This window comes from Xiphophorus couchianus, chromosome 5 (genome assembly GCF_001444195.1).
Source record: "Xiphophorus couchianus chromosome 5, X_couchianus-1.0, whole genome shotgun sequence".
NCBI classification, from domain to species: Eukaryota; Metazoa; Chordata; class Actinopteri; order Cyprinodontiformes; family Poeciliidae; genus Xiphophorus; species Xiphophorus couchianus.
In genome coordinates this window covers 34213483-34223461 of record NC_040232.1, presented here as the reverse complement: position 1 = coordinate 34223461, position 9979 = coordinate 34213483, and the positions used below count along the sequence as shown (strand labels likewise).

Below are 9979 nucleotides of genomic sequence, written 5' to 3'. Positions count from 1 at the left end.
ACAAACAAACGCAATGAAATAAACATATCATGGGGATATATCAGCTTGGCCAATTATAATCTCTCTTCACGTCTCGGACTGGACTTTCGTTCGCTCGGATTCCCGCCAAAAGAATTTCAACGAGCCAATCAGCGAATAGAAAACGTTGTGAACGATGACGTCGGCATAGACTAAACAGAACGTCAACAGTTATAAACACAAATGCAGCTAACAATTACAGAGCAAATAGTTTCTAATGTTAAAAATCAAATCGGTTGCAGGTATGATTTGAGTAGTTATAGGTTTGAATTTAGTTTTAAGGATTCTATATAAATATTAGAAAATGTAATCTGGAAAATATGCTTTTGTTGAAAATGTTTGGAGGTATGAATATATTCACGCTAAAAAAAATAAATAAAGTTAGCACCATATACAAATTCTGTTTCAACGAGATCAAATAAAACATCCGTTTTGGTTAAAGTAATATTCAGATTATTTATTTATTTAGATGTTAAAAATCAGCTAAATATTCCTCTGGTGTGACATTTCCCACCAGAATATCTTGGTGCGGTAAAAATCGTTCTTTAAAGACGATTATTAGATATTTCTTTGGGAGTAAATTTTCGGTTATAGCTCAATAGCGTCAAATCGCTAATCGTCACGACCAAACGATTAGCGATTGGGTCAAATTCAAAACCTCAACTGAGACCACGCCTCCAGGAAGCGATAGTGAACTTTTGTAAGAAGCCAACAGAGTAGGATGAAGGGCTGGTTTCTTTACAGGTGTTATGCCCAGAAATGCATGCCTGCCGAGAATTGCATCCCCTGTCGCGGGAGCGCGCATCGCTCTAAACTCTCGTATATTGATGAGAAAACGGACTGAAATATGACCGAAGAGGACATTTTTGAAGATATTCGTAACATTATCACGTTTCTTAATCATGTAAGACATAAAACGGTGGGTTTTATTTCGCAGATTAATTGAAATAAATACGGTTTTTATAGCTTTATTGAAACATCTGAGTCGAACGTTTTTCAGTCAGCGTCTGATGAAAATGTTCTCCGCAGATGGCTTGAAATTCCCCGATTTTTCTTTTGACACAATGGCTTAAAGCATTACAAAACAGAGGCCCGTTGTGTAGAATATTTTATATCACCCTTTACTGTCTAGTCTATTAATGTAGGGGGGATGATTTTAATTTCTGAGCCTGCCAATATTTGTATCCCCTGTCTATTGTCCTGTTGATATGAAACTTTACAGAAGTAGCTCAGAGAACAAGTGTCATTACGTAGAAAAGGTCAAATCCCTCTTAACTCTGTATTTCTCCATTTTAGCAGGGGATGCATTTTACGGCAAAGCCTATTATTAGCCTGCCAAAATATGCATGCCCCCTCTATTTTCCTCAAACATTATAATATTGATATGAAACTTATACCAACAGTTCATAGAACACGTGTGATTATGTAGAAAAAGTTATTCCACTCTAAACTCTGTATTTCTCCATTTTAGCAGGGGATGCATTTTTTGGCAGAGCCTATCATTAGCCTGCCAAAATATGCATGCCCCCTCTATTTTCCTCAAATATTATCCTATTGATATGAAACTAATATCACTAGCTAAGGGAACAAATGTGATTATGTAGAAAAAGTTATTCCACTCATAACTCTGTATTTCTCTATTTTAGCAGGGGATGCATTTTACGGCAAGGCCTATCATTAGCCTGCCAAAATATGCATGCCCCCTCTATTTTCCTCAAATATTATCGTATTGATATGAAACTTATACCAGCAGTTCATAGAACAAGTGTGATTATGTAGAAAAAGTTATTCCACTCATAACTCTGTATTTCTCCACTTTAGCAGGGGATGCATTTTTTGGCAGAGCCTATCATTAGCCTGCCAAAATATGCATGCCCCCTCTATTTTCCTCAAATATTATCCTATTGATATGAAACTAATATCACTAGTTAAGGGAACAAATGTGATTATGTAGAAAAAGTTATTCCACTCATAACTCTGTATTTCTCCATTTTAGCAGGGGATGCATTTTACGGCAAGGCCTATCATTAGCCTGCCAAAATATGCATGCCCCCTCTATTTTCCTCAAATATTATCCTATTGATATGAAACTTATACCAGCAGTTCATAGAACAAGTGTGATTATGTAGAAAAAGTTATTCCACTCATAACTCTGTATTTCTCCACTTTAGCAGGGGATGCATTTTTTGGCAGAGCCTATCATTAGCCTGCCAAAATATGCATGCCCCCTCTATTTTCCTCAAATATTATCCTATTGATATGAAACTAATATCACTAGTTAAGGGAACAAATGTGATTATGTAGAAAAAGTTATTCCACTCATAACTCTGTATTTCTCCATTTTAGCAGGGGATGCATTTTACGGCAAGGCCTATCATTAGCCTGCCAAAATATGCATGCCCCCTCTATTTTCCTCAAATGTCATCCTATTGATATGACATTCATACCAGTAGCTAAGAGGATAAGTGTAATTATGTAGAAAAGGTAAAATCCCTCTTGACTCTTTATTTTTTCAAGCTAGGAGGGGGATGCATTTTTTGGCAATATCGAATTTGAGCCTGCCGATATTTGCATGCCATACCTATTTTCCCCAAATATCATCCTATTGATATAAAACTCATACCAGCAGTTAAGGGAACAAATGTGATTATGTAGAAAATGTTATTTCTTTATTATCGCTATTGCAAGGATACTGAAGGAAATAAATCTGACAATGCATCTTTGCTAAATGTAAAGCATGCACAAACAATTTTTATTTTGGTTTAACATAAAAATTAAATCACTTTTTTTCATTAATTTCAACAAAAGAATATTCATAACAATAGGTTTCCTTAACTCACTTGGAGAGTCCCAAAAAGATGTGAAGAGGTGCTTGGAAGTAACAAGGTGAGAAAAACAAGAACAATTATTGTTTATTATAATAAAAAATGTCATAATTGGATAACTAGAATGTTAATTTAACATTTTATCCTCTCAACAAGGACATTTATGAGAAGCAAAGGGATGAAAGTGTCAATGTGGAAATGTGAAACAGTATAACATGCCATCCAGCAAGATGTGGTTTCATGTGGTGTGTTTGCGCTTAAAGTAAGTGCTGTTTAATATATATATATATATATATATATATATATATATATATATATATATATACCAGTATATATATACTGCTCAAAAATAAAGGGAACACTTAAACAACACAATATAACTCCAAGTAAATCAAACTTCTGTGAAATCAAACTGTCCACTTAGGAAGCAACACTGATTGACAATCAATTTCACCTGCTGTTGTGCAAATGGAACTTTGTACAGAACAAAGTATTCAATGAGAATATTTCTTTCATTCAGATCTAGGATGTGTTATTTGAGTGTTCCCTTTATTTCTTTGAGCAGTGTATATATATACATGGATGCACATGGTCCTCCAGAATGGTTCGGTAGTCCTTGGCAGTGACGCGCCCATCTAGCACAAGTATGGGGCCAAGGGAATGCCATGATATGGCAGCCCAAACCATCACTGATCCACCCCCATGCTTCACTCTGGGCATGCAACAGTCTGGGTGGTACGCTTCTTTGGGGCTTCTCCACACTGTAACTCTCCCGGATGTGGGGAAAACAGTAAAGGTGGACTCATCAGAGAACAATACATGTTTCATATTGTCCACAGCCCAAGATTTGCGCTCCTTGCACCATTGAAACCGACGTTTGGCATTGGCACGAGTGACCAAAGGTTTGGCTATAGCAGCCCGGCCGTGTATATTGACCCTGTGGAGCTCCCGACGGACAGTTTTGGTGGAAACAGGAGAGTTGAGGTGCACATTTAATTCTGCCGTGATTTGGGCAGCCGTGGTTTTATGTTTTTATATACAGTATATATATATATATATATATATACAGTACAGACCAAAAGTTTGGACACAACTGTGTGTCCAAACTTTTGGTCTGTACTGTATATACTTGACTATGATTACTTATATTTCTTATGTAATGTAGAACATTGTCTGTTTACAAATCAATTTATGTGTACTGTTCTGTCTCTTTCCACATACATGTATATCTATCTATGTCTGAAGATAGATAGAATTATATATCAATATATTGGTATACATGCTTGTTTACGTTTTTGATGTTGTGAAAAAAAGATTAATATGAAAGTGGTTTTCTAATAATCACATTGCCATTAATCTAATGCTATTTTGTAGGAGTAGAACTTTTAAGATGATGAACAGCTTTGGCTTAACAACTTAAACTGCATTTCTGCCTGAAATATAATGTAGTTTATGAATTATATTGCTTTATTACATGGTTGATTTATTTTAATGACAATGGAAAGAGTCTGAAATAAGTATAGCAAAAATGTTAAATTATTCATAAATGTCATGACCTCTATATGACAATCTAATACTTTGACAAATATTTTGTCTTTGTAATGAGTCCGCTGTTACTCTTCTTTCTTTTTTGAAAAAAATATATTTGCCTTTACAGTTTGCAGAGTGCATACTGGAAAACAAGGACCTGAACTTTCCATCAGCAGCAGAAGCTGTTAATACCATGAGACTCAACATGTCTTCCACACTTCTCTCAGAATCAGGTGTCTTTTGACATATTTTTTATTCAGTTCCTATGTGGGTGGGATACTATGTTGTGTGTAAAATCATGCACGCACAAAAAAATTGTGTTAGGTCAGCTATTTTATCTAATTAGAAATATTAAAATATTGAACTTTGCAGATGTGTGAAGTACAATCATGTCAGTGTTTATGTCAAATTCAATTAGTGAAGAACATTTCAATACACCTGGCCTTGATCTCTAATAAATAAATTACACATAACAGCCCAATAACTGTTGAGGCAAAAAACATAATCAACAAACTTAAAATTGTTCTAGGATACAATTACACTTTTCTTGAGTAGCTTTAATGTAACTTAATAAGCAAAAGGACTTGCAGTTTGTGAAAGTACAAAACTGGAATGAGATGTATTATGTGAACCATTATATTCATTACTGTATTTTCATAAAATTAACATTTACAAAATGACAAATTTCACAAGATGTATACACATATATATGTAGACATATTAAAATTTTCTGAATGCCATTTTTATACTTTCAGTGGCTTAAGTTGGAGAAAATTATAAAAAGGTAAACACTAAGTGATGCTTTCTTTTACCATAAATCCCAGAAATACCTTAAATACATGTGTGTTTCAATTCATGAATAGACAGACACCATGTGCGCCTGCCTAATATGCCAATATGATGTACAGTTTCTATTACTTGTATTTGTTTATGAGACCAGACATTATCAAAAAGGGATGATTAGACGACTGAGATCTACACAGAGGATTATTGTTCCACTTTCAAAAGAACACTAACAAATGGAATTATTTAAAAGAAAAAAAAATACCATTAAGATTATTTTATAACATTGATTTAAAGATGCGGTTTGTTTTTCTGTAGAGTCAGTGGAGACTCTGCAGACACTGTGGCAGTGAGGACACAGAAGATCACATGTGGGTAAGACAACAATGTAATGCAGTGAAAAATCAATTCAAGCAAACCATATACCATCCTTAAAATAGTTGCAAAGTATGTAGATATACAAAAATAAATCATAATGAAATAAATAAACACCCAAGGCAGGTAAGTGGGAAGTAGCTTAAGTTTTTTTTTTTAAGTACAGTCGTAAAACATTAAACACAGTTGCTTGTGGTCCTAGAATTTTTTTTACCTCCATACATGTCAGGAACATGCTGTCATCTCCTCAAATAAAGTTCTACCAATCATATATTGATAATTAAGAAGAAGCTTTATGTTGGCAAAACCCAAAATCACCTTCAGTAAACAGATAAGGAACTAAAAAAAACATTCTTTATGTTGTTATTTGACCATTTTGTATTATTTATTTACAGATCACATGTGACAGATGCAACTGATGGTACCATCAAGGCTGCATTAAGGTCCCACAAACCGACACAGACTACTGCTGTGCAATGTGTTTATAGATTTTATGTTTGTACCAATCTAATTCGTTAATGACTGCAGTTCAGTGGATTTTCAGTTTAAACATGTGACATAATTTTTGTTGACTTAATTGGTTTTCCAAAAATTTTTGTTATGAATATTCTTTTGTTGAAATTAATGAAAAAAAGTGATTTAATTTTTATGTTAAACCAAAATAAAAATGGTTTGTGTATGCTTTACATTTAGCAAAGATGCATTGTTAGATTTATTTCCTTCAGTATCCTTGCAATAGCGATAATAAAGAAATAACATTTTCTACATAATCACATTTGTTCCCTTAACTGCTGGTATGAGTTTTATATCAATAGGATGATATTTGGGGAAAATAGGTATGGCATGCAAATATCGGCAGGCTCAAATTCGATATTGCCAAAAAATGCATCCCCCTCCTAGCTTGAAAAAATAAAGAGTCAAGAGGGATTTTACCTTTTCTACATAATTACACTTATCCTCTTAGCTACTGGTATGAATGTCATATCAATAGGATGACATTTGAGGAAAATAGAGGGGGCATGCATATTTTGGCAGGCTAATGATAGGCCTTGCCGTAAAATGCATCCCCTGCTAAAATGGAGAAATAAAGAGTTAAGAGTGGAATAACTTTTTCTACATAATCACACTTGTTCTATGAATTGTTGGTATAAGTTTCATATCAGTAGGATAATATTTGAGAAAAATAGAGGGGGCATGCATATTTTGGCAGGTTAATGATAGGCCTTGCCGTAAAATGCATCCCCTGCTAAAATGGAGAAATAAAGAGTTAAGAGTGGAATAACTTTTTCTACATAATCACACTTGTTCTATGAACTGCTGGTATAAGTTTCATATCAATAGGATAATATTTGAGAAAAATAGAGGGGGCATGCATATTTTGGCAGGCTAATGATAGGCCTTGCCGTAAAATGCATCCCCTGCTAAAATAGAGAAATACAGAGTTATGAGTGGAATAACTTTTTCTACATAATCACATTTGTTCCCTTAACTAGTGATATTAGTTTCATATCAATAGGATAATATTTGAGGAAAATAGAGGGGGCATGCATATTTTGGCAGGCTAATGATAGGCTCTGCCAAAAAATGCATCCCCTGCTAAAATGGAGAAATACAGAGTTATGAGTGGAATAACTTTTTCTACATAATCACACTTGTTCTATGAACTGCTGGTATAAGTTTCATATCAATAGGATAATATTTGAGAAAAATAGAGGGGGTATGCATATTTTGGCAGGCTAATGATAGGCCTTGCCGTAAAATGCATCCCCTGCTAAAATAGAGAAATACAGAGTTATGAGTGGAATAACTTTTTCTACATAATCACATTTGTTCCCTTAACTAGTGATATTAGTTTCATATCAATAGGATAATATTTGAGGAAAATAGAAGGGGCATGCAGATATTGGCAGGCTAATAATAGGCTTTGCCAAAAAATGCATCCCCTGCTAACTTGGATAAATAAAGAGTTTAGAGTGAAATAGCTTTTTCTACATAATAAGAGTAGTTGTATGAACTTCTGGTATGAATTTCATAGCAATAGGATAAAATTTGAGGAAAATAGGTAGGGCATGCATATTTTGGCAGGGTCGACATCCATATTGCCAAAAAATGCATCCCCTGCTAACTTGGAGAAATAAAGAGTTTAGAGTGAAATAACTTTTTCTACAAAATCACACTTGTTATATGAACTGCTGATATAAGTTTTAAATCAATAAGATAATATTTGAGGAAAATAGATAGGGCATGCATATTTTGGCAGGCTCAACATCCATATTGCCACAAAATGCATCCCCTGTTAACTTGGATAAATAAAGAGTTTAGAGTGAAATAACTTTTTCTACATAATCAGAGTAGTTGTATGAACTGCTGGTATGAATTTCATAGCAATAGGATAAAATTTGAGGAAAATAGGTAGGGCATGCATATTTTGGCAGGCTCGACATCCATATTGCCAAAAAAATGCTTCCCCTGGTAACATGGAGAAATAAAGAATTAAAGAGGGATTTCACCTTTTCTACATAATCAGAGATGTTCTATGAATTACTGGTATGGGTTTTATATCGATAGGATAATATTTGAAGAACATGGAGAGGCCATGCATATTTTGGCAGCCTAATAATAGGCTTTGCTGTACATGCATCCCCTGCTTACATGGAGAAATAAAGAGTCAAGAGTGAAATTACTTTTTCTATACAATCACACTTGTTTTATGAACTGCTGGTATACATTTTGTATCAGTAGAATTATATTTGTGGAAAATATATAAGGCCTACATGTATTGGCAAGGTAATAATTTGCTATGCCAGAAAATGCATCCCTCTGCTAACTTGAAGAAATGAAGAGTTAAGAGGGACTTCACCTTTTCTACGTAATGACACTTATTCTCTGTGCAACTGCTATACGTTTCATATCAACAATAGACAGGGGATACAAATATTGGCAGGCTCAGTCATTAAAATGCATCCCCTCTACATTAATATGCTAGACAGTTAAGCATGATATAAAATGTTCTACATAATGGGCCTCTGTTTTGTAATACTTTAAGCTAATATGATGTTAAAAGAAAAATCGGGAAATTTCAAACCAAATGCGGAGAGCATTTTCTTCAGACACGGACTGAAAAACGTTCGACTCATTTGTCTCAATAAATGTGTAAAAACCGTATTTATTTCAATTAATCTGCGATATAAAACCCACCGTTTTAAGGCTGACATGTTTAAGAAACGTGATATTGTTACGAATATCTTTAAAAGTTTCGTCTTCGGTCATATTTCAGTCCGTTTCCTCATTAAAATGCGAGAGTTTAGAGCGATGCGCGCTCCCGCGACAGGGGATGCAATTCTCGGCAGGCATGCATTTCTGGGCATAACACCGGCCTAATAACATACAGTACAGACCAAAAGTTTGGACACACCTTTTAATTCAATGAGTTTCCTTTATTTTCATGACTATTGACATTGTAGATTCACACAGAAGGCATCAAAACTATGAATAACACATGTGGATATATGCACTAAACAAAAAAGTGTCAAACAACTGAAAATACCCCTTATATTCTAGTTTCTTCAAAGTAGCAACCTTTTGCTGTGATTACTGCTTTGCACACACTCTGCATTTTCTTGATGAGCTTCAAGAGGTCGTCACCTGAAATGGTTTTCACTTCATAGGTCAACCTGCCCTGTCAGGTTAATAAGTGGGATTTCTTGCCTTATAAATAGTCATGAAAAAAAAGAAAACCCATTGAATTAGAAAGGTGTGTCCAAACTTTTGGTCTGTACTGTATTTATTTGAACTGAAATCGAGAATGTTACAAGAAAAAAAAAATCAAACAACCTTTTTGGATTTTACATAAAGATACATGAAGTAAATATTCAAAGCTTGCGACAGAGTGAGACGACTTTCAATGTAAGACTCAATTTACCGTCCAAACACAGGAATAGCCGCAGCCTTTGATTAAACAAAGCAACTTGTTACAGAATGAAACCGACTCACCTCAGTCCGGTCGGCTTCGATCCTCCTGAGATCAGCCTTCACACCTGTCTGAGTCCGTTAATACGCGTCTCATCGTCGAGAATCGTTCAAAGATCCGCCCTCTCTGTATCTGATGGAAATATCGACCACGAGACACCTTGACTTTATTTCCTTGATGGTTCCCGGCTCTGAGAAGAACCGAGAACAAACCGGTTCCTCCGCATTCTCCAGGGCTGACGCCGCTTTCTGCTCCAAAGACACAGAGAACAAGTTTGACCTCTAGATGGATGCGCGTCTTACACATAAAGTCATGTGCGAAACTGCCAAACTGCACTGGAGAAATGTGCTTTGTTGGGATTTTATGGTACGATGGAATGAAACTGAAATGTTGTCCAGCATTTTTATTTTTTTTACAAATAAAAACCTGAAAAGTGTGATATGCATTTGTGTTAAGGCCCCCTTTACTCTGATGCCAA

General features: G+C 35.0%; 1 long non-coding RNA gene across 1 annotated transcript; it reads left to right on the top strand.

Annotated features, from left to right (window-relative positions):
• The first annotated feature begins 3067 nt into the window (after positions 1-3067).
• On the top strand, positions 3068-5633 carry LOC114144206 (uncharacterized). Its single transcript, XR_003595438.1, has 3 exons — positions 3068-3105; positions 4501-4606; positions 5475-5633. It is a non-coding gene; the product is annotated as an uncharacterized LOC114144206 (long non-coding RNA).
• The last annotated feature ends 4346 nt before the right edge of the window (positions 5634-9979 follow it).